Genomic DNA, 23,285 nt, shown 5'->3' with positions numbered 1-23,285 from the left:
ACCCGTAGAGAAAATGTAGGTTAGAAAATTTAATTCAAAGAAAAAACACTATTCCCTGCATGTTCACAGATTGAAAACAATACCAATAAGCTCCAATAGCTACCTGTATCATAGTAAAAGGATTTCCTCTGATGAGAGCAATCACAAAACGGTCATGCAGAGATGGAACCTCCACCACACATCCGTTTGCCAGCCAAACAGGAGAGGAGAACCTCTTCAATCAATTGTCAAACTGGCATTGATACAGGCTGGGGATTTTAAAGCCCTCTCCAGCTCGGTGGCGTCTGACATCACGGCCGAGCTGCGGGCGCATAGAGGAAGGCTCCGCTTCGTATGGGACTCAAACCGTCGTACTGCGCATGCGCGAGTGATGCTGATTGCTTCATCATCGCGTTGCACCCATCTTGGGAAAACCTCATGCCCTTAGTAGCTGACAGGGAAGGACATGGACCAAAAGAGAAAGCAGGAAACTAAAAGAATGCTGCTTTACCTTTGTAAATCCCGGGACCGGCAGAAATAGAAACAACAAAGAAAAGAGAGCAATACCTGGAGCAAAAACCCATCATATAAGGGGCACTACGGACCAGGACCTTCGATTGATTGGCGAGATCTAATGCCGCCCGTGCTCCCGGGCGCCTGTGCAGATTTCTTAAAGGGGACATGTGTGTAAAACAGCAAAAATTGCGGCCAGCAGCATTGCCAGTAAATAAATTGATCAAATACATACATAAATAAATATATATATATATATATATATATATATATATATATATATATAAAATAAGTATACCACAGCTAATAAAGCATTGTGGAAAAATGTATTAATTACATTATATGCAGGGGACTCAGATACATGTGATGATATAGACTACTCGCCACCTACACACCCAAACACAAAATGTACAAAATACAAAAAATACAAGAAAAATACTGTAAAGTATATTCATAAAAATTAGAGATGAAAATAAATCTAAAAAAAAAAAAAATACAAAAATGGCTTATAACTGAATGTATCATTCAGACCTGGAGAATGAGTTGCCTTTAGATTAAAAATCCAGCGTGCTTCATGCTGCAGCAAAATACGATTATAGTCACTTCCTCGGTCACCAGGGGGCACATGCTCAAGTGCAAAACAATGCATCTTGGTGTCATCGAAATTATGGTAAAGGCCAGAATGGTGGCTAATGGGGGTTTCCATTTTCTTTCCACGCACCAGAGAGATATGGTCTATGATGCGGTGGAAAAAAGGACGTTTAGTTTTTCCTACATAGTAGGCATTACATTCACAGATCAAGATATAGACAATACCGATAGATTGACAGGTCACAAAGAACTTTAGGTTAAATAACCACCCATTCGGTAACGAGATGGATTCTGAGGCAAAAATGTACCTACAAAAACTATTTATGACAGGGTTCACATCCCCTGCGTTTTTTGCCCACCGACAATTGAGGGATATAGTGGCTACGAACCAACGTATCCCTCAATGATCGAGACCTTCTAAAGGTAATCTTGGGATAATCCAAGAGGCGTTTTGATACCCTTGGGTCACCCTTCAAAAAGGTACCAATATTTCTTAAGAATGTCTCGCACCTGGGAATGTTGACCACTGAAACGTGCTATCAGTCTAGAGGGCCTCTGACCATGAATGAGGGTAGTTCGATTTAGTTTTTTGGCCTGTAAATAAGATCTTTTAAGACACTTATTGCTGTATCCATGGTGACGTAATTGGAGCTTTTTGGCCTCCAATTCGAAGTCTGCACCGTTGCTGCAGTTTCATTTTAAGCAAAGATACTGGCCGTAAGGAATACTAGCTACTAGGCGGGCAGGGTGAGAGCTAGAGGCATGGAGCAAAGTATTTGCTGCCGAAGGTTTTTGATACAGGGTGGATTGAATGACACCTGTAGAATTGACAAAAATTTGTATGTCAAGAAAAGTCAACCGAGAGAGGCTCCTCTCCATGGTGAACTTGAGATTGAAGCTGTTGACTCCTAAAAGATCCACAAAGGTCAGCAACTCCACCTCAGTTCCAGTTCAGATGAAGAAAATATCAATATACCTTCTCCATGTGGGGATCAGCTAAAAAAATCTCTGCAGGTCTTCTCGATGAAAAACATGCCGATCCCACCCCCCAGGTACAGGTTGGCGTAGGAAGGGGCACACTTGGTCCCCATTGCCACCCCCTGCACCGGGAGGTAGTGGGAGCATCCAAAAAGATAGATATTATTAGTCAAAATGAAATGCAAAAGCTTCAAAATGAATTATAGTCAGAAGAGGCTCCGCCGCTCTTGGAAATGAAGCCCTCCACAACGCGAACCCCCAAATCATGGGGGATGGAGTTTTAGAGGGCCTCAATATTGAGAGCGACGAGCCATGCGTCCCGTCTATCGCCCTCAATAAATCCCTGGTGTCTTGTAAGTAGAAAGTTAAACATTCCACATGTGGGCGAAGGAAGTCATCTACAAGGGCACTTGCATGTTCAGTGAGACATCCGTTCCCAGATATCGGGCGTCCAGGTGGATTGGATGGATGTTTATGCACCTTAGGTAGTGCGTATAGAGTGCAGGTTTTTGGATTTTAAACATTAAGAAATTCCCACGTCTTCTTAGTAATGAGTCCCCTATGGTAGGCAGAACAAATTAATTTTCTATATTGAGTGGTGATGTAATTAACGTGACTCAGAACTTTCCGATACCACTCTTTGTTTTGTAATAGTTTCCCAACCATCGACTCATATTGATTATCATCCATAACCACCAGATTTCCGCCCTTATCACCTTACACTATAAAGAAGTAAGGACTTCTCTGTTGAACAGTTAGGTTAGAATATTTCCAGCTTAACCATATGGTTTCACAGATTTCATTAGTTACCTGTTGTATGAAGGCCCAAATGTTGGGATTGCCTTGAAGGGCTGGAAATCTGGTGGACTTTGGTTTGTATTCTTTCGGAGTGGATAAACTGAGGAGGGGCAGGCCGAGGAGAGTCGGATCCCTCCCTAGACAATTGGTCCGCCTCTTCTAGATCCGTCTCATCAATGTGCCCCTCCTCCCAGAGTTCCATTAATTCTTCCATAGCTTTAATGTCATTGAGACTCATCCCATGCGAAGGTGGATCCAGCTGCTGTGGAGCCCGAGTCGATGGCTGGGATCCATCACACAAAACCCTGAACATTAACTTTCGGGCAAATAAGTTTAAATCCTTAATTAACTCAAATGTGTCAATAGACTGGGTTGGGCAAAAAGTAAGGCCAAGTTTGAGAACAGAGATCTGAATCTCAGTGAGGGTAGTTGATGATAGATTATTTCGAGATCTTGGATTGCTTTGGAAGTGCCACAATCGGATCCGACACTTTTTTGGGGTCGTGTACAGGTTGGGAAAAGATGGGGGCTGTCGCTTCATCTCTGTTCTTTGTGACGTGTCTAGTGGTGTCACGTGGGCGCCCACAAAAGAGGAAGAGGAGGGGAGTTCAGAGGGAGATATGGACCAGCAGATAGGGAGGAGAAGCATGTGGAACTTAGATTGCACAGGAGGGACAACCCAGACTGCTAATTTATCAGGAGCAAGGCATAAACCATGTACAGTCACATCTGGCTCTCCCAGGATGCCGTCACATGGCTCCTCAGTGTGGGCTTTTATTTTTTTAAAGTGTCCGCTGACAATAGTGTTGCCATCTGCAGCCTTTGCAGTCAACGCATAAGTCGCGGTAAGCCCAACACTCACCTAGGGATGACCGCCTTAAGAAGGCACATGAGCTGCCATCACCGAGCCCAGTGGGAGCAACGGAACCCACAAAGCCACACTCCAGGCTCTCACCGTCCAGCCTATTCTACTTCTACTCTCTCCTCAGAATTGTCCTCCACTCCACCTTCCATCATGCCGTCCTCACGGTTTTCTGGAAAAAGGCAGGCTTCCGTGGGCCAAATGTTCGAGCGTAAAAAAAATGATGATGCCGGATAACCCTCTTGCCCAACGGTTGACCACTGGCTTGTCAGAACTGATAGCCCGCCAACTACTGCCATATAAACTGGTGAACTCGGGGGCCTTTCGAAAATTTGTGGCCATTGGACGCCACAATGGAAGGTCCCAGGAATAAAGTATTTCTCACAGAAGGGCATCCCAGAGCTATATGGCCATGTTCAGCGGCAAGTGAATGTATTTCTGGCACACAGTGTCGGTGCCAAGGTACATCTGACCACAGACACGTGGTCTAGCAAACACGGGCAGGAAAGGTATACAACTTTTACTAACCACTGGGTGAACCTTCTGACGGTCGTCAAGCATGTAACCCGTGGCACCCGTGTAGATTTGGTTTTACCGCCATGGATTGCATGCAGGCCTGGCTCTTCTCCTCCTCCATCCTCCTCCTCAGCTGACTCCTCCTTTTCCACTGCTAGCGTCTCTTCTGCTGCACCGCCCAAGATCCCCAGAACCTATTCGACATGCCAGGTGCTGCGTCTGTCGAGCCTGGAAGCCAAGAGCCACACAGGCCCTGCACACCTTTCAGTTTTGCGTTCACAGACAGATCAGTGGCTAACACCACTCAATTTGACAGTTGGTAAAGTGGTGTGCGACAATGGTGCCAATCTGCTTAGTGCATTGAAACAGGGCAAAATTACACACGTGCCATGCATGGCACACATCTTAAACTTGGTCGTGCATCGATTCGTTGTCAAATACCCTGGGGTCCAGGACATCTTGTGGCCGGCAAGGAAAATCTCGGCCCATTTCAGATGATCTTACGCGGTCATAGCTCGCCTTGCTGACATTCAGCAGCGACACAATCTGCCGGTCAGACGTCTTATTTGCGATTGCCTGACACGATGGAACTCAACCTTCTATATGCTTGATAGGCTGCTCCAGCAGAAACATGCAGTTAACGACTACCTGTAAGAACTCTTCAGCAGAACAGGTTCTGGGGAGCTTGGTTTTTTTTCACCGCAACAGTGGCTGCTCATGCGCGACGCATGCAGACTTCTGCAGCCATTTGATGAGATCACCAAACTGGTCAGTCGCAGTCATGGCGCCATCAGTGACATCGTACCTTATGCCTTCTTTATGGAGCGTGCATTGCGTTGTGTTATTGATCAAGCTGTGGAGGAGCAGGAGGATGAGGAAGTCGCAATGGGGAGAGGAAAACGAGTATGCCATTATCCTGGATGATGAGCAGGAGCCAGGCCACCACACCGCTTCCAGTTTAGTGCAAATGGGGGCCTTCATGCTCCAGTGTTTTAACAGGGACCCCCGTATAAAAAGCATAAAGGTCAAGGACCAGTACTGGGTGGCAACGTACTTAGACCCCCGGTTAAAACACAAAATGGTGGAAACGTTACCAATCACAGAGGGCTGTCAGAATGGAGCACTTCCAGGCCTTGCTTAGAGAAATGCTGCATTCTGCTTTTGCGTGCGCTGGCAGAGGAATTCCCACTCCCAGAGAAAGAGTTGCAGGTACCGATCCAACAGCGCCTGCAAGAAGAGGGCGGTTTGAAGATGTGTTGGTCACTTCTGAAATGAGATCATTCTTTCAGCCGACCCATGTCATCCAGATCCAGCATCAGGGAACGCCGAGACTGACAGGTTAACTACTATCGGGTTAACGGCCGATGTGGACGCTCTGAGAAGTGATGAACCCCTGGACTACTGGGTGGCCAGGCTTGACCTCTGGCCAGAGCTTGCCCAATTTGCAATGGAACTGTTGGCTTGCCCCTCGTCCAGTGTCCTGTCCGAAAGGACGTTCAGCGCAGCAGGGGGGGGGATCGTGATTGATAAGTGCACTCGCCTAGCTCACGACAGTGTTGACTACCTCACATTTATAAAAATGAATGAGGCATGGATCTCTGAGGAATTCAACACATATGACCAGTAGACCATGTATATGCATAACACTATAAACGATTTATATAATCTAGCACCCGGACCTATCTCGGTGCTGGTGTGGTGTCAGTGCTGTCAGTGCTCTCTCTCTCTCGGTGCTGGTGTGGTGTCAGTGCTCTCTCTCTCTCTCGGTGCTGGTGTGGTGTCAGTGCTCTCTCTCTCTCGGTGCTGGTGTGGTCTCAATGCTCTCTCTATCATGGTGCTGGTGTGGTCTCAGTGCTCTCTCTATCACGGTGCTGGTGTGGTCTCAGTGCTCTCTCTATCACGGTGCTGGTGTGGTCTCAGTGCTCTCTCTATCACGGTGCTGGTGTGGTCTCAGTGCTCTCTCTATCACAGTGCTGGTGTGGTCTCAGTGCTCTCTCTATCACGGTGCTGGTGTGGTCTCAGTGCTCTCTCTATCACGGTGCTGGTGTGGTCTCAGTGCTCTCTCTATCACGGTGCTGGTGTGGTCTCAGTGCTCTCTCTATCACGGTGCTGGTGTGGCCTCAGTGCTCTCTATCACGGTGCTGGTGTGGTCTCAGTGCTCTCTATCACGGTGCTGGTGTGGTCTCAGTGCTCTGCATCACAGTGCTGGTTTCAGACAGTGAGAGAGATAGCAGTGGAGAAGCCAATCAGCAGGCAGTGCCAGCACCATGGCTGAGGATCAGCACTGGACTGGCACCTCCGGACCACCGCAGTGGAGCCCTGCATAGGTGGGGGTAAGGGCCGGGCTGAGGGAGGGGCTCAAGCACAGGTTGACACACTGGGACACTGAAACAGGACTGCGCTGAACTGACTGTGGCAGCGATCATCTCCTGCACCCCCTTCATAGCCTGCCCTGACCTTGCCTCTCCTCCATGGCCCTCACGAATTGTCAAAATTTTACAGATAAAAAAAAAACAAAAAATGCTTTTCGTTGTCAATCCCAGATTCACTTAATACTTTTGTAAAGTCAGTGTCCATGTTGTGGGACTATGTGTGCACAGCTAGTATTTTGTGGCTGAAAATATGACCTGGAGGTTTTTAAGGTTCGCCTGCCATTAAAGTCAATGGGGTCCAATGGGGAACTTTTGGCCACGTTCACGAAACTTCCCGTCCTCAGTTGGGACCACTCTGGAGCAGCAATTTGGGGTACGACAGGCTAAAGACCAATTGAGAAAGTACTGGTCCAACCTTAAAATGAGGGAGCCAGATCAGTATCGAAGGATCAAGAAGGTGCTTAAAGAAAAAAGTAAGTACTTGTCGTGTGTTCTTATTCTGATACTTAACTTGCATGCTGATCCATGTGCTTTTCGTTTATACTGTTGTACTGTATCGTTTATACAATCATTCATAAATATCGCTTGTTTGAAGATACATTTGATGTTTGTAAATATCGTTCGTTTGCCAATAGATACAATGTATTTAGCTGGTACAGGTTTATACCTACATTTTGGTCTTGATAATTTGTCTTATTAAAGGATATTGTTGTGTAGATGTGTTGGAAACTAGAATGATTTGAAAACCATGATTCAGTGATACAGCAGCTGTTTCCACATCTGGACTCAGGAGCACTAGTGTAGTGTGGGATACTATAAAACATTTTTTAGGGTAACACACACACACACACACACACACACACACACACACACAGGAGTTCCAGGGGATACTTGGTGTCTCCATCTGTGAAACTTTTGCCAAAACAATAAAATAAAAACTGGAGTTAGTACTTACCGGTAACTCCTTTTCCGGTGGTCTTCCAGGACAGCCCTTGAGAGATGGAGTCCCTCCCATCGACACAGGAAACACATTGCCACAGTTCAAAAGGCGGTCCCTCAGGTCCCTGGTCAGTCATTCACCAAGAACCGAAGGATGGAACTGCAAAACATATAAACCATAACAGGTAATAACATTAGTACATCATTATAATCAAATAAAGGGTGGGATCGTGCTGTCCTGGAAGACCACCAGAAAAGGAGTTACCGGTAAGTACTAACTCCAGTTTTCCCAAGTGTTCTTCCAGGACATCCCTTGAGAGGATCCCCAAGTACTTACCAGATTAGGGGAGGGGGACCACGGCCTGGAGGACTTTCCTCCCAAAGGCCTGATCCTGACTAGACATTAGGTCCGGTCCGTAATGCCAAGTCAATGTGGAAAAGCTTGACCATGTGGCTGCTTTACTTACCTGCTTCGGGGTGGCACCAGCTCTTTCTGCCCAGGATGCAGACAACGCTCTTGTGGAGTGAGCTTTCACACCCTCAGGAGGATCTCTATTCAAGGCCTTATACCCCTCTGCTATAGCTAGCCTAATCCATCTAGCTATGGTTACTTTTGAAGCTTTTTGCCCCCTACGCTGCCCGAAAAAAAAAAAGGACAAAAAGGGAGTCAGATTCTGAATGGATTTGTTACTTTTAGGTACTCTAGAATACACCTCCTCACATCCAATAAATAAAAACGTTCTCTTTCTCATTTGCCGCATTTTGACAAAATGAGGGGAGGACAATATCTTGTGATCTATGGAAGCTAGATGCAACTTTGGTAAGAACCCAGGGTCTGTCTTTAGAATGACTCTGTCTTCTAGGATCTGTAAAAACAGTTCCCTGATGGAAAGGGCTTGGATTTCACTGACCCTATGGGCTGAAGTGATTGCCACCAGGAGTACCATCTTAAATGTAATAAGCCTTAGGGAGGCCTCTGAGATAGGCTCAAAGGGTGACCCCAAGAAAGCTTTTGGCACAACTGCTAAATCCCAGGATGGGACTCTGTTGACTCTGACTAGCTTACGTCTAGCAACTGCCTTACAGGACCTAGCGACAAAAGGGTTTTCCTGTAAGCACTCATCTAGGTACACACTTAAGGCAGCTATCTGTACCTTAATAGTACTTAAAGTTAACCCTTTGTTTATCCCCTCCTGTAAAAACTGTAGAATATTAGCCATATTCATGTTTATCTCCTTACGGCTATTCAGCCAGCTATTAAATTTTCTCCAGACTTTTTTGTAAATAGCCCTAGCCCTAGTTTGCGACTGTAGTAGGGTCACAATTACCTCGTCTGTCAGGCCCTTACTCCTTAAGATTTCCTCCTCAGTAACCATGCTGAAAGCTTCAGCATGGCCATCTGCGGATGATAAAGAGGTCTCTGCGACAGGAGGTCCCATCTGCAGGGAAGCCTTAGAGGAGGACAGTCTGTCAATTGTAGTAACGTTGTGAACCACGGTCTCCTGGGCCAGAATGGTGCTATTAGGATCAAACAGGTTTCCTCTGTGAGGAATCTTGCTAGGACCCTCGGAATGAGATGAAGAGGGGGAAATGCATACGCCAGACTGAAAGTCCATGGAGTCTGCAAGGCATCTACAGCCAGGGACTGATCTCCTGGGCTTAACGAGCAAAAACTGGGAACCTTTGCATTCTCCTTGCTTGCAAAAAGGTCCACTACCAGTTTTCCCCAGTGAGTTGTTATAAAAGATTGAATACCTCTGGGTGCAAGGACCACTCTTGGTTCGAAACTTTGTCGACTCAAGAAGTCCGCCGTGCTGTTCAGCTCCCCTTTCAGGTGTACAGCAGAAATAGATTCCATATTGGCTTCTGCCCACTGGAAAATGCGTCTGGCTGCCAACATCAAACAAGGACTTCTGGTACCTCCTTGTTTGTTTATATATGCTACAGCAGTCATGTTTTCTGAACGGACTTGTAGATGGTAACCCTGTATTGTGGGCTGAAAAGCTAAAATTGCTCTCAGGATTGCTGTTAGCTCCTTCCAAGTGGAGGAGAAACATTTCTCTTCCGGGGTCCACTTGTCCTGGACCCAGCTGCTCGTATCCGTGGTCAGTGTTGAAGTGATAGGAAGGACCCAAGGAACCCCTTTGTTTAGGTTCTCCCTGTCCTTCCACCACCAGAGGGAGAATTTTATTTTTGAGGGGATTGATACCTCCTGATCCAGATCTCTGCCCTTTAATTTTTCCAACAGAAACCCCTGATAGTCTCTTTGGTGGAACCTGGCCCATTGTACGGCTAGAATGGCTGCCGTCATAAGACTTAGGACAGACATTACTTCCCTCCCCGTACATTTGGGGCTGTATTGAAGAAAAGATGTTCTCTGCCACAGATTCAAAATCTTTTCTTTTTTTTTCTCAATCACAGGTTTTATTGAAAATAAGATCAGGTTTACAGTCAAAGTTTGAATAAACGTATGGTTGTAGTCAGTCTGTAAACAATAAAAACAAATACATCTCCATTGTGTTCTGATTTAAATCAGTGACTATGTTGGGGTGAGTGCACAATTGAAGACGGTAAGTAGCGTACACTATTTGGGGAAGTGTGGGGTGCAATCAGCTCTTTGCTATTGTATTTAACTCCGTTTGTTATAGATGCTCTATATATGCTTTGTTTTGTTTTTGTTTTCCCCATTAACTAATTGTATTTCAGATTGGAATGAGCACTCTTCTCAGGAGGAAAGTCCATGGATGTTAACTAAAAGTTGAGTGTTTGTCATTGTTGTATGGTGGTTGTCTTGTCATGTTATTTGTGTGATCATGGCCAGATTTTAAATTTTTTTTTTTACCTTTTTTTTTTCTCAAATTTTTTTGTTTGATATTGGTTTAGTCATCTATTTAATTTTTATTTTTGTTCAGGTGGAAAAGGTAGTAGGTTTAATCCACCTTAAAGGGGGGTAATTGACAATGCCCTCAGTTAGAACCAGTCACCTGAAAGCGGGTAGTGCATACATCGTAAAGATACAGATAGATGCATTGTCTTTGTAGCTTGTCAGATTTGAAGTTTTTGAGAAGCAACACTGACGTTCAGTTTTAAACATTTTTGATCATACCATGGGGATCCATTTTACAGTGGGTTCAGCCTAAAGAGGTCATGGTTGTTGGGATAGTTTGGTCAAGTTGCAAAGGCCAAGCCAAGGTCCTGGGTTCCAAGGAGGGAACTATAAGTAAACATGGTAAGCGAGCAGATATTGTGGATAAGAATTTGATACTGCTCTTGTTTTTCACTTCCAGAATCCTAGTGGAGCGAGATTGGAGAGGCTTCTGGAACATGGATGACAGATGATCATCTGGTTGGCAGTTTGTCTGTGCCACACCACACCGCAAATTTGTTCTGATAAACATCAGGAGAGGAAAAAAAAAAAAAAACTGAAAGATTCAGATTAATACTTGTTTTTTCTTATGGACAATGTGGTGCGAGTGCTGAATCTGAAACAACAGAGCTTGTGAAATATTTTTGCTGAAGTCTCTCCTGATGAATGCAAACATGTTATTAATACATGTGCAATGGGTTGGAGGTTGGGGAAGGAATATGACACATCCAATCTGTCAGAACATGAAAATGTAAAATATGTGGTTTTTTTTGTTGGAAGGAGGAACTGAAAAAAGGAAGGTTTTAACATATGACATGTATTGATGGAACGGAGTTAATATGGTGCAGGTACTCAGGCTGGCACTTATGCATAATAAGGTAGCTGTTGGCCAGACTAAAGGGTGCCAAGTGACACATCAATGGGATGAAAACTTCCTCGTAGGGGTGGTGTCTCAATCCTAGCAGTCCTAGAGAGAAGCTTTCGGTTACTGGAAATGCGGGACACCAGAACTAGACATGGGGAAGATACGCCCAGTTGGTGTCTCACCTGAGAGGTTGAAACCCTGCACAGATAATGGCAGTAAATACACACAGTAGCATGCTCCGTTAAAATAAAGGGAACAAACGCTGGCTACCAGGGTACCGTAGGACTTCACCACATGGTGCTGCAACATCTCACTGTGGTTGATAAAAACCTATCACCCTATATGTGCTGAGTATACACTGAATCAAGTGCGGTCATTGTACCAGTGACTTACTCCCAGAGATGCGATGAAGTCCATGCAGGATGCTTATTTCTGAGGAGTAACCCGAAAGAGGAGGGATGTATTCAGCACTACATTGGGGGGGGGGGGGGGGAACAATAGCTGGGATGGGTGTTGTTAATGGAGTGGACATCAGCCTCCTGAGGAACAAACTCACAGCCATAGCTTCAGAGAAGGAGCGTGACTTTGTTACCCCGGGAGATTGGTGGCATCCTTGATAACATTCAATTAAGTCACAGAAACACCCAGGTTAGAGTGGCTCCGGATTTTGTCAACCATGTTGAGAGGTTGGTAGAGAGGACAGAAACCTGTCATTGGCTCTGGCGCGCACTCTGTGGCAGGTGGAAATATCAGCCAGCATCAAGCTGATTGTACCATCTCTGTTTGAGGGACAGTGGACTGATGAGTTAGCATCACCGCTCAGTAAGATTTTGCCAAAAAACGTTGCTTACACTAATCCAAAGTAGTGGTCGAATGCCTGTATGGGCTGCACTAAGTTGGATTGTGAAAGGTGTTATGCTGTATGTTCCCATATACAGAAGTGCAGACTCGGTCTGTATATTTGGTGTCATCAATGGGCTTACTGACTGGGGATTCTATCTCGTTGCATTTGAGGCTATATCACACATGTGATCAGAGAAGATGAAAGCTGGAGGCAGGTTGATATTTCCCTCTGTCGGAAGCATGACCATGATGTCCTTTGTATGCCAGCTCAATACATGGAGATGAACGAATAATGTTGGGAAATTATTTCTCTCTGTGTGCTGGATGGAGAGATCATTGCTGGGAAGGAGGCACCCGGGTATTATGTAGGACATAGGCAAATTTGTTTCTTTGTCCTATGGGCATGATCTCTGAAATCCAGGCACAGGGGTGGAATTGTGTGGGTTTGGTCATTGTTGTAAATTTATATGTGTAGATAAGCGATATTTATCTAGAAGGGTCTCCCATTTCTCTATGCAAGTTGAGGGACGATTTGACGGTAAGGTCTCTGTGTACAAGTTAGAGACTTTGCGGTCAAGTCAGAGCCCTGCAATACCGTTGTGAGCAAGCCTGCCGAATCCCGACCCGTATTTACAGTAAAGGGCTATAGGAGGTTGGGAGCGGGGTGTGTAATACATATGTATATATTATGGTAATAAGTTGATTTATTTTTGTGGTAGAGTGTGACCTATGGGTATTGTAGGCTAGTAATATGGGCAAGAAAGGCCCTCCTCAAGACTCTGTATTTGAAAGCTGGTTGATTTGTTATTCTGAATGTGTGCTGGTGAATGAATGGACACCCCCTGCCCGTATTGCCGTCCTGAAGATACTGAAGATCCAGAATGGTGACATGGAAGCTGGCGCTGAAGAATGATGGTGGTGTATCACTTAGTGGCAAAGCGGCACGTGTTGGGAAGCACCACAGTAAAACAATTATGGACTGCTCCATAGAACCTGTTTCTGCACATGTTGAAAAACACAACACGGTAAGACCATTATGGACTGTTCCACGGGAGCCGTTTCTGAAGCACATGTTGAAAACCACAACACACTACACAGCTAAGGACTGTTCCATAGGTACTGGTTCGGAAACACGTGTTGGGGAGCCACACACGTTAAGACAGTTATGGACTGTTTAATAGGAGTCGGGGCTGAAGAGGGGTGGTATGCACCTTTCAGGCACAAAGCGGCTTATGTTGGAGTGAACTCATATAATACTTCTGGTATTTGTTCATGTTTGAGGTAGCCACTTAGAATCAGTTGAATGAAGCACATGAACGCTTTGCAATCAGAAGAACAATAGCGGGGCTCAGACCCACCTGCTGTGATATGTGCGATTGCAGGCTTCAAAGGGAATAAGAGCAAGCTGGACGGCTCATCAGTAATAGAGACACTGATCAATAGTGGACAATACAGCATGCTTCCTGAAGAATGGGCATACATGTGAAGGAATACCTCTTGGCGAAATCTATTGGATGGAAGGCAAATGGGGGTAGCTACGAGTGGGTGTGTATGTTTGAATGAAAAGGCTCACACACAGACAATGTGATCTCTCTGTTTTTGCTGCAAGACCCTGCCATGTGGTGACTCTGCCTACACCTCATGGTGAAGGCCCTCTCCTGGTCTGAGCCTAGCCGATGCAGCAAAGCCTCACGGAGGACCGTGTGATAAGTATCTTTCATATTCTTGTATTATATGTTCTGATTGTAAGCTGTGTAATGTCCTTTTAATACTTTATGTTAGCTTTCCTAATTTCTTGGGAAATAAATAAGATAGTGTTTTACTAGCGTGTGCGTGCGTATAAAAGTAACTTTATATCAGTGTGCCTAGTAGGGCTGTATGAACTAGATAACTATGGGAAGAGACAAGGTATTAATAGTTTGTAGAGCACAAAATATCTTTCAAGAGCGCTCTGCACTGAAAGTGGTAAACTTTTGTGTATCTGCACTGCCATCCGAAGGAATTTTTGGCATTCCTCCCTTATTGGGATATGCAAATAAGCATCCCTTAGATCCAGGGTAGCCATAAATCTCTTTCTGGAGGAGATTTTTTTATGGAATAAATGGACTCCATCCAAAATCTCTTGTAATGGATGGAGCGATTCAGTGGTCGGAGGTTCATAATTAGTCGGAACCTCCCTGACTGCTTTTTACCAAAAAAATGTGCAAGTAAAAACCGTCCCCTTGTTCCTGAATAGGGACTGGTGTCAATACTTCATGATCCACCATTTCCCCTATCAGTAAAAGGTAAGGCCCTGGCCTTTTCCGAGTGACTTGGGAGTTTTGTCACCAAAAACTTTGAGGGAGGGCTGCTGTGGAATTCCAGCACGTGACCCTTTTTTTTAATTACATTTAAGACAAACTCGTTTAAGGTTCTCTCTTCCCACTGTGGAAGAAATTTGCTTAATCTTCCTCCCACAGGAACCCTGACGTCACTGGGGTTTGGGGTCCTGATTGGGGCGGTTAAAAAGTATGCCCCCTTTCCCCTTATGTCCCGACCAATGCTGTTTGGGGGTTGAAATCTTCTCCGATTTAGAGGGACGAAAAAATTTTCTTTGAAAACTTTTTTGCGGGAAAGGTTTTTTTTTTTTTTTTATCCGCCGTCCTTTCTAAGGCGAAATCTAACTCAGGCCCGAAAACTAAGTCTCCTGTAAAAGGGACGCTGCACAGGCGGGTTTTAGACGCCGTATGTCATCCCCCCTCCCAAGTTTTCATCCATCCTGACCTCCTTGCTGCCACTGGAAGTGCTGCAGACTTAGCAGTACACTTTACGGAGTATGTGGATGCGTCAGAGATGAAATTAGTGGCCTTGAAAAGTATAGGGAAGGTTTTCAAAAGCTCCCCCCTAGGAGTGCCTGCTTTTAGATGTTCCTGCAGTTGTGACAACCAGAACTCCAGGTTTCTGGTTACACAAGAAGTGGCTAGCGCTGGTTTCAAGCCTGCCATGGTGGCATCACAGGCCCTCTAGGTGTTCTCCTGTCCATTGGATCTTTCAAATGGCCCATATCCTCAAAGGCCAGATCAGCCTGCTTTGAGACTTGGACAGAGGAGCGTCTAGTTTAGGATTTTTATTCCAGACTGCCTCTGGGCTCTCATCAATGGGGAACCTTCTCTTAAGGGGATTAGGAAAGAAAACCTTTATCCAGTTCATACCACTCCTTAAGGATAAGGTCAGAAAGCACTTTATGTATCAGTAAAACCCTTGCTTTCCTTTTTCCCCAGAGCCGCATACATCTTATGTCTGGATAACCGAGTTTCTTCCTTCTCAATTTCCAGTGTATCGTAGATAGCGACCATTAGCTCATCTACTTCAAGAGACAGCTTATACTTTGAGGCTTTAGATGTTGCTTGAGCCTCATCCTGATCTGAATCTGCATCAGAGGAATCAGGGCTAATCAATGTGGAGCTAGGCTCCCTGACCATACAGGGCTCCCCTGAGCTGGGTGTTGTAAAGCATGGTGAGGAGTAAATTAACAGCTGCCTCCGCTAATAGAACTGCAATCACCTACATCGGGGATTAACTCCCGGAGGGACTTAAAAGTCAACGCCATTTCCTCTTTAAAAAAGGAGCCCAAAAATTTAGCTAAAGGGGAATCTGCCTCAGATTTAAGCAAGCTTGCAATGCATTGTTTGCAGAGGGCTTTGTTAGAGCAAGAGGATAACCTATTCCCACAATTAGGGCACTTTTTGCTGCCTGCCTTGCCTTCCTTTGGGAGCTCTTTAGCCTGAAAAAGAGAAAACATTTTTAGCGTCAGCTCCATGTCCCTCCTTAGAATCCCCACCAACTGCATACATCGTTAACTGAGTTAACCACCACCGTGGGGCACTACAGATCCCAGCCTACAAACACCACAACTCCTTAGACCACCAGAGTAATAGCATGCCCAGCAGCCTACCTGGGATTGGCTGGTGCCTGCCTCCAGCAGAGTGTCCTGGGGAATAGCCTCCATGGTCCCCCTCTGCCGCTCCGGATCCCGCCACTAGTCCTGTATCGCTGGTTAGGACTGCACAGTCACAGCGCTGGCTCTCCCTCTCCTCCCCGTGCCCTAGAACCCTCGGTACGCAGTGATGGCGCAGTTCCGCTGAAATGATGCTTGGCGTCGCCAACCCAACCGCAACAAGGAGCAGAGATGTAAGCTTCCACTCACCGCCCCTGGCCACCTCAGCATTGGAAGGAGAGTAACAGGTCTGCTCCGGTTCAGCTGGACGGTACCCAAGCCACAACAAACAAGGTATGGACCCCACTGTAGCCAAAAACAGGACCCGGTCCCTTATGGCTTAGATTCTTCAGGCAGCCCCTGAGAGGGGCCTCCAGGCTAATGACTGACCAGGGACCACCTTTTGAACTTTGGCAATGTGTTTCCTGTGTCAATGGGAGGGACTCCATCTCTCAAGGGCTGTCCTGGAAGAACACTTGGGAAAAAAAGTACTGCAGTTTGTTTAAAGGGGAATTCGAATCATATCTTTAACTTGGATCTTTTCACAAAGAGACAATTGTACACCACGGCAAAGCAATTTTCCATATTCTTTTTTTATGGAGTAAAATAAGAGTGTGCCAAGTATACCTTTGGTTTCATTCTCATAGGGGAGAAAAGACTCAAACAGTCAGAGAGGGGACCCCCCCCCCAGCCTGATTGGGGACTTAGCCCAAGCCCACTCAAGGATCTAGAGCAGTGATGGCGAACCTTGGCACCCCAGATGTTTTAGAACTACATTTCCCATGATGCTCAACTACACTGCAGAGTGCATGAGCATCATGGGAAATGTAGTTCCAAAACATCTAGGGTGCCAAGGTTCGCCATCACTGCTCTAGAGGAAGGATAGTTGGAGAAAGTGGGCGAGATCTGCACCCCACTAGGTGAGTGTCTGCCACCCCAGCTTAAGGTAATTTATGCCTGTATATTTCTAAATACATTTTTTTTTTCTAAAATTTTAGATGTTGAAGGGCAAGCGGCAGACCCATTTACCGACAGCACCCAAAGATTAATTGGGCAGATCATGGCCTGGAACGGGCACATTGATGAAATGCACAATCAGCTTAGACAGCATGAGAAATCTGGACACCCTGCAGTAGGAAAGGAAGAACATTATCAATGTTTTGGGCAGAAACAAATACCTTTTCCCCTAAAACACAATCAATCATGTTCATTTCCTTTGTAAATGAGAACTTTTTTATATTTTAAAAGCCAAATTTTGAAGATGCACACGGTGTGTCAACATGTACTATCTGCCATCGGGGGATCTCAATGTATGCACCCACAGAACAAGTCCATTGATCCGCCCCATGATGGGAGACGGCACATGTTGACATTACCCATTTGGACTCAAATTGTGTGAATCTTCAAAATTTGGCTTTTACATGGGTGACATCACCTGAAACTTTTAAAGACAGTTTTATTAAAAAAAAAAAAAAAAAAATTAATATTGTTCACAAAATGTTATATTGAGTAAAAAAAAAAAAAAAAAAAAAAAAAAACACCCACATGTTTGAATGTGCACACAGTAGAGATTTTAAACGACAACGTGTGTAGCTTCTTTCAATACTCAACACCAGTTTTGTAATTTGTGTTTTCAGTGACAAAAGGAGCTTATGTACTAAAAGGGAAATCCACTTGGCATTACAAGTGCACTCACTATGAGACAGCCAAAAAGAAAAAGCAAAGAAAAACGAGAGATCATAAAAGATTTTTTTAATAATTGAAAAGTTAAATATGTTCTGCCATTGCAATGCCCCCCACCATTAAAATAATTGACATATCTGTCTCGCACTTGATGGGTGGTTGGGGGGGGGGGGGGGCGCAAGCCAGTACCCAGGCCTGCAAGTACAGATTCTGGAAGTCAAGCCTCAGGCACAACTGAATATATGTTTGAGAATTTTTTTTTTTTTTATTATTATGGAGTATGCAACAGCACAGGATTATATGATTGAGTTTATAGTCCACCATATTGATGGCTGAGAGAAAAAAGCGGAACCAGCTGGCCATTATCCCAAAGGTATTCTCCACAACTCTTTTCGCTCTGGCCAGCCGGTAGTTAAAAACCCTCCTCTCCAGGGTGAGGGTCCTTTGGAACGGCGTCAGGTGCTCCCCAGACCAAAGGCTTCATCTGCGATGAATACAAAGCATCAGATGGCAGTCCCAGGCCACCAGTCTGGAGACACTGGCAGAACTCCATCTGGGCAAAGACTCCGACAGCTGGCTGTTCTTCCCCCACGTCCACAAAAATCCTATTGTGCCGATACTGCCATCAAGACTTGCTTCCCATCGATCACCGCTCCACAGTTGGGAAAGTCCCAAAGGTCAGCGAGCTGGGAGGACAATCTGCCATTCCTGTGGCGTGGATGGAAACTGGAGTCAAACAAGAAAATAAAAAATGTATAAGTACTTTTAAACATAAAAAAAAAAAAAAAAAAAGAAAACTGTGCAAGCAGATTACATAAAACATTGCACAACAGCAGTATAATTTTTTTTAGAAGTAGTATTTAAAAAACTTAATATAAGGCCCACTTTCAAATTTTCTCCGAACACTGCACATTGTTCGCCGAACACCGGAATAACCAAAGTTCGGCCCAAACTTATGCTCGGGTGGATGTATAATGGATGGATGAGTATGCCGAGTATGGATGGGAGGAGTATGGATGGCTGAGCATGGGTGGATGGATGAGTATGCCGAGCATGGATGGTTGCCTGCAATGGGCACATATCAGCTGTGGGCACTACACATCCAGCCCAGAGCGCTGCTGCCACAGATCTCTCCCCCTCTGAATAGTGAGAGGGGAGAGAGGAACCAGACATGATGCCCCAGGGGGCACACGAGTAGGATTCTGAGAGAATGTCACTGTACGCCCTCCCAGAGTTAACTGACTGCGCTGCAAATGTCATTTGGCTATAGTGCGGTCGGCAAGAGGTTAAAGTGAAACAATAAAAGTGAAATATTCTTTTAAGTTTTATACCTGGGGGTGTCTATAGTATGCCTGTAAAGTGGCACATTTTTCCTTTGCTTATAATTTTCCCTTTAGAAATGTCATTTTGTGCAGGGACTAAGTCATTTAAAAGTTTTCAAAGCTATAATGGAATTGTCGGTCCCAGCAACAGATAAAAGTCATGGGGGGGGGGGGGGAAGAACCCACAAACACGTCATGGTATCCCTTCAGTTCAATACCAGGCCCTTTGGGCCTGGTATGAATATTAAGGTGAGCCCTGAACCAATTTTTTTTTAACTGGCATTGGGGGGGGGGGGGGGGGTCACCCCAAAAATCCATACCAAACCCTTAGCTGAGCATGCAACTTGGCAGGCCACAGGAAAAAAGGGGGCCGAGAGCGCCCCCCCCCCTCCTGAACCATATCAGGCCACATGCCCTCAACATGGGGAGGGTGCTTTAGGGTAGCCCCCCAAAGCACCTTGTCCCCATGTTGATGGGGAGAAGGGCCTCATCCCCACAACCCTTGCCCGGTGGTTGTGGGGGTCTGCTGGCGGGGGGCTTATTGGAATCTGGGAGAAGTCCTTTATTAAAAAAATAAAAGTCCATCTTCTCACTCCACAAAGTGTGCCTTGTGTTTTTTTGCACTTTGGACACTTTATAAAAATGGTACGGGTACAACGTATCTATTACAATTTCAAACAGGGGCGTGGGATCTAGGTGTCCCTTGTTAAAGTGGGCCGCCAGATTCCGATAAGGCCCCTGCAACCACCAGGCAAGGGTTGTGGGGATGCACCCTCCCCATGTTGAGGGCATGTGGCCTGGTATGGTTCAGGGGGGCACTTGTGTCCCCCCCCCCTTTTCCTGTGGCCTGCCAGGTTGCGTGCTCAGATAAGGGTCTGGTATGGATTTTTTGGGGGGATCCCCACGCCTTTTGAAAAAAGAAAACTGGCGCAGGGTTTCCCTCAATATCCATACCAGACCTGAAGGGGCTGGTAATGGACTGGGGGATCCCATGTTTTTTTCAATGACTTATTTTATCTGTATTGCTGGGACCGACTATTCATTATAGCCGCGAGTACTTTTAAATGACTTTCTCTTTAGAAATGTCGTTTTGTACAGGGACTGTTGACAGACAGACAGACAGAACCCCACTCAGTCTCAGTCTCCAGATCTGCAGCCCTCAGACGCTTGATCGCTTTCTGAGCAGACCTGCATCCCCATCCTTGGCAGCCACCACGCCCACACAGGCAACCTCCCAAGCTGTGGTGCAGAGTGCCTCAAAGACCCCATCAGACAATCTCAGAAAAAATGGCTGCTCCTGTTACAGTGGAAGTCCTTGATGACAAACTGCGGGCCCTTCTGCAAGACCTGACCAGTAACGTCTCTAAGGAGATGGGAAAACTTGCACACGAACTGCGGGGGGAGCTTGCTCAAATCGGTGAACATACTGATGGCCTGGAAACTAAGTTTGATGATTTGATACAATACGTTCACGTTTTGGAAGAGGACAATGCTGGCCTGAAACAATCCATTTCCCAGCTTCAGTCCCAACAGGAGGACTTGGAAAACAGAACGCCGTCAAAATTCACGTATCAGGGGTGTTCCTGAAACAGTCAGCAAGGGGGAGATCAGACCATACCTACTCAGCCTCTTTAACGTGGTGGCCCACCGGATTCCAGACATTGACTGGAGACTGGATAGAGCACACAGATCCCTGGCCCCTAAACCTCCAACAGGAGCTAATCCCAGAGACATAGTAAGCTTTCATTATTATGACAGTAAAGAAGCTTTAACTGTAGCCACTCGCAACAAGTCTCGCTTACAGTTTAAGGGGGCAAAGATACAGATTTCAGTGACTTGTCTCCAATCACCCTTGCCAAACGCCGCAGCTTTCGCCCTGTGACCACACATCTGCAGAATCTTCAATTCCCATACCGATGGGGGTTCCCCTTCGGCTTATCGGCCACAAAAGACGGAATTCAATACTCCATGAGGGACCTACAGGAAAGCGAAGCATTTATCCGCAACCTTGGTCTTCCACCGATTCCAGACAAAGATCCCACTCCTCTTCCTATGACGCCTAAACGCGCGTCCATCCCAGGACGGATCTGGACCCCCTCTCGTCAAAAGTCACAGAAAAACGTTTCTACCCCTCAACGCAATCCGTTTCCCAGACTCCCTCCTTGAGGGGAACTCATCCCCACAACCTGGCTGGAATTGGCTTCGGCCCATTTCCATGTTTCCCGTTTTTGGGGCGTTCACACCCATATTTATGGGTTTTCACCATACCTTCGGTTCAGTTTTTGTTATCTTCAGTCGCTGATGGAAGGCGGGGGGGGGGGGGGGATGAGCTGGAACCCCTTGTGTGCCTTTTTGTTCCACGGCCTTGGCTGTGGACTCCTGGGTGGTTTTTACCCCACATGCTCTTTTTTCTACAGTTTTTTCTTTTTTTTTTTCTTTCTTTATAGGCTCTTTTTGGCCTATTCTCTACTTTTGACTTGCCTAACTCAGTTTTATATAGCTTCTTTTCTTATGGTTGATGTTGTATTCCTTCATTTGCTTTACTTCCACAGGACACGCCATGGTACATGTTGCCTAGTTAATTCATACAGGTATTTTTGGCCAGTATGTGTTTGTTATGCTTACATTACATTAACCACTTCAATACCAGGCACTTAAACACCTTCCTGCCCAGACCATATTTGAGCTTTCAGCGCTGTCGCACTTTGAATGACAATTGTGCGGTCATGCTACACTGTACCCAAATGAAATTTTTATCATTTTTTTCCTACAAATAGAGCTCTTTTGGTGGTATTTGATCACCTCTACAGTTTTATTTTTTGCGCTACAAATAAAAAAAAATAGCGAAAATTTTGAAAAAAAATTTTTTTGTTAGTTTCAAAACTTTGTAAATAAGTACGTTTTCTCCTTCACTGATGGGGCTACACTGATGGGCACCGATTATGTGGCACCAATGAAGTGGCACTGATGAGGTGGCATTGATGGACACTGACAGGTGGCACCAATGAAGTGGCACTGATGAGGCAGCACAGGTGGGCACTCATAGGCAGCATTGGTGTTATACTGTACTAATGGATGCCAATCAGTGCCAAACAATGCATGCCAATCAGTGATGCCCATTGTGGGCACTGATTGGGATCCATTGTGCTGACTGGCATCCCTGGTGGTCTAGGGAGGATTATCTTTTGCTGGGCATCCCTGGTGGTCTGGTGGCGTCCCTGGTGGTCCAGTGTGGGCATCCTTGGGGGGGCTGTGCTGATAATCGATCAGCACAGACCCCCCCTGTCAGAGGAGCAGCCGATCGGCTCTCCTCTACTCGCGTCTGACAGACGCGAGTGAGGAAAAGCCGATCACCGGCTCTTCCTATTTACACTGATCAGCCGTGATTACCACGTGATCAGCCGTGTCCAAAGAGTCTCCGTCTGAGGCTCTTCACCGAGATCGTAGTTGCCGGGTGTCAGACTGACACCCCGCAACAATGATAGCCGCGATGCGCGCCCCCGGGGGCGCGCAGCGGCTCATAATCCAGATCACGTCATATGACGTCCGATCAGGATTATGAAACCACTTTGCCACCGTCAATTGCCTATAGGGCGGGCGGCAAGTGGTTAATGTCAATCCATAACGATGGCTTTAAGGGTCCTTACCTATAATGTTAAAGGCTTGAACTCCATTCACAAGCGCTGGTTGGTTCTAAAGGAGTTCAAATCTTCAGCTGTGGACAGTCCTGGTCCAGGAGACTCATTTTCGTCCCAGGGGTTCCCTTAAATTTGCTGCCAAGCACTTTCCAAATTCCTTCATGGCTTTTGATCCCTCTGGCAAAGCGGGGGTAGCAATCCTGATTAAGAAAACATGCCCGTTGAGGGTAAAATCCTCACTCATAGACCCCCGGGGTAGATGCATTATCCTGGACTGCGACTATCTCTCACGGTCTTACTGTGATTAATGTTTTCACTCCTAACTCGGGTCAAATTCAATTTCTCTCCGACTTATTGGACAGCTTCGGCAAATACACCCAACCCCTTCATGATTGTAGGAGGCGATTTCAACATGACCATGTCTCCTAGAAGAGAAACTCTTTTCTCCTCCACTCCCTAGTCTAAAGTAGAATGCCAATCCACTGCATTTCGCAAACTCATTAGAGCCCACAATCTGTTGGACATCTGGAGAATTAAGCATCCT

The sequence above is a fragment of the Lithobates pipiens genome, unplaced genomic scaffold, assembly GCF_037356315.1.
Source record: "Lithobates pipiens isolate NorthernLeopardFrog02 unplaced genomic scaffold, aLitPip1_a1.2 Scaffold_16, whole genome shotgun sequence".
In the NCBI taxonomy this organism is placed as follows: Eukaryota; Metazoa; Chordata; class Amphibia; order Anura; family Ranidae; genus Lithobates; species Lithobates pipiens.
This window is presented reverse-complemented; position numbering follows the sequence as displayed.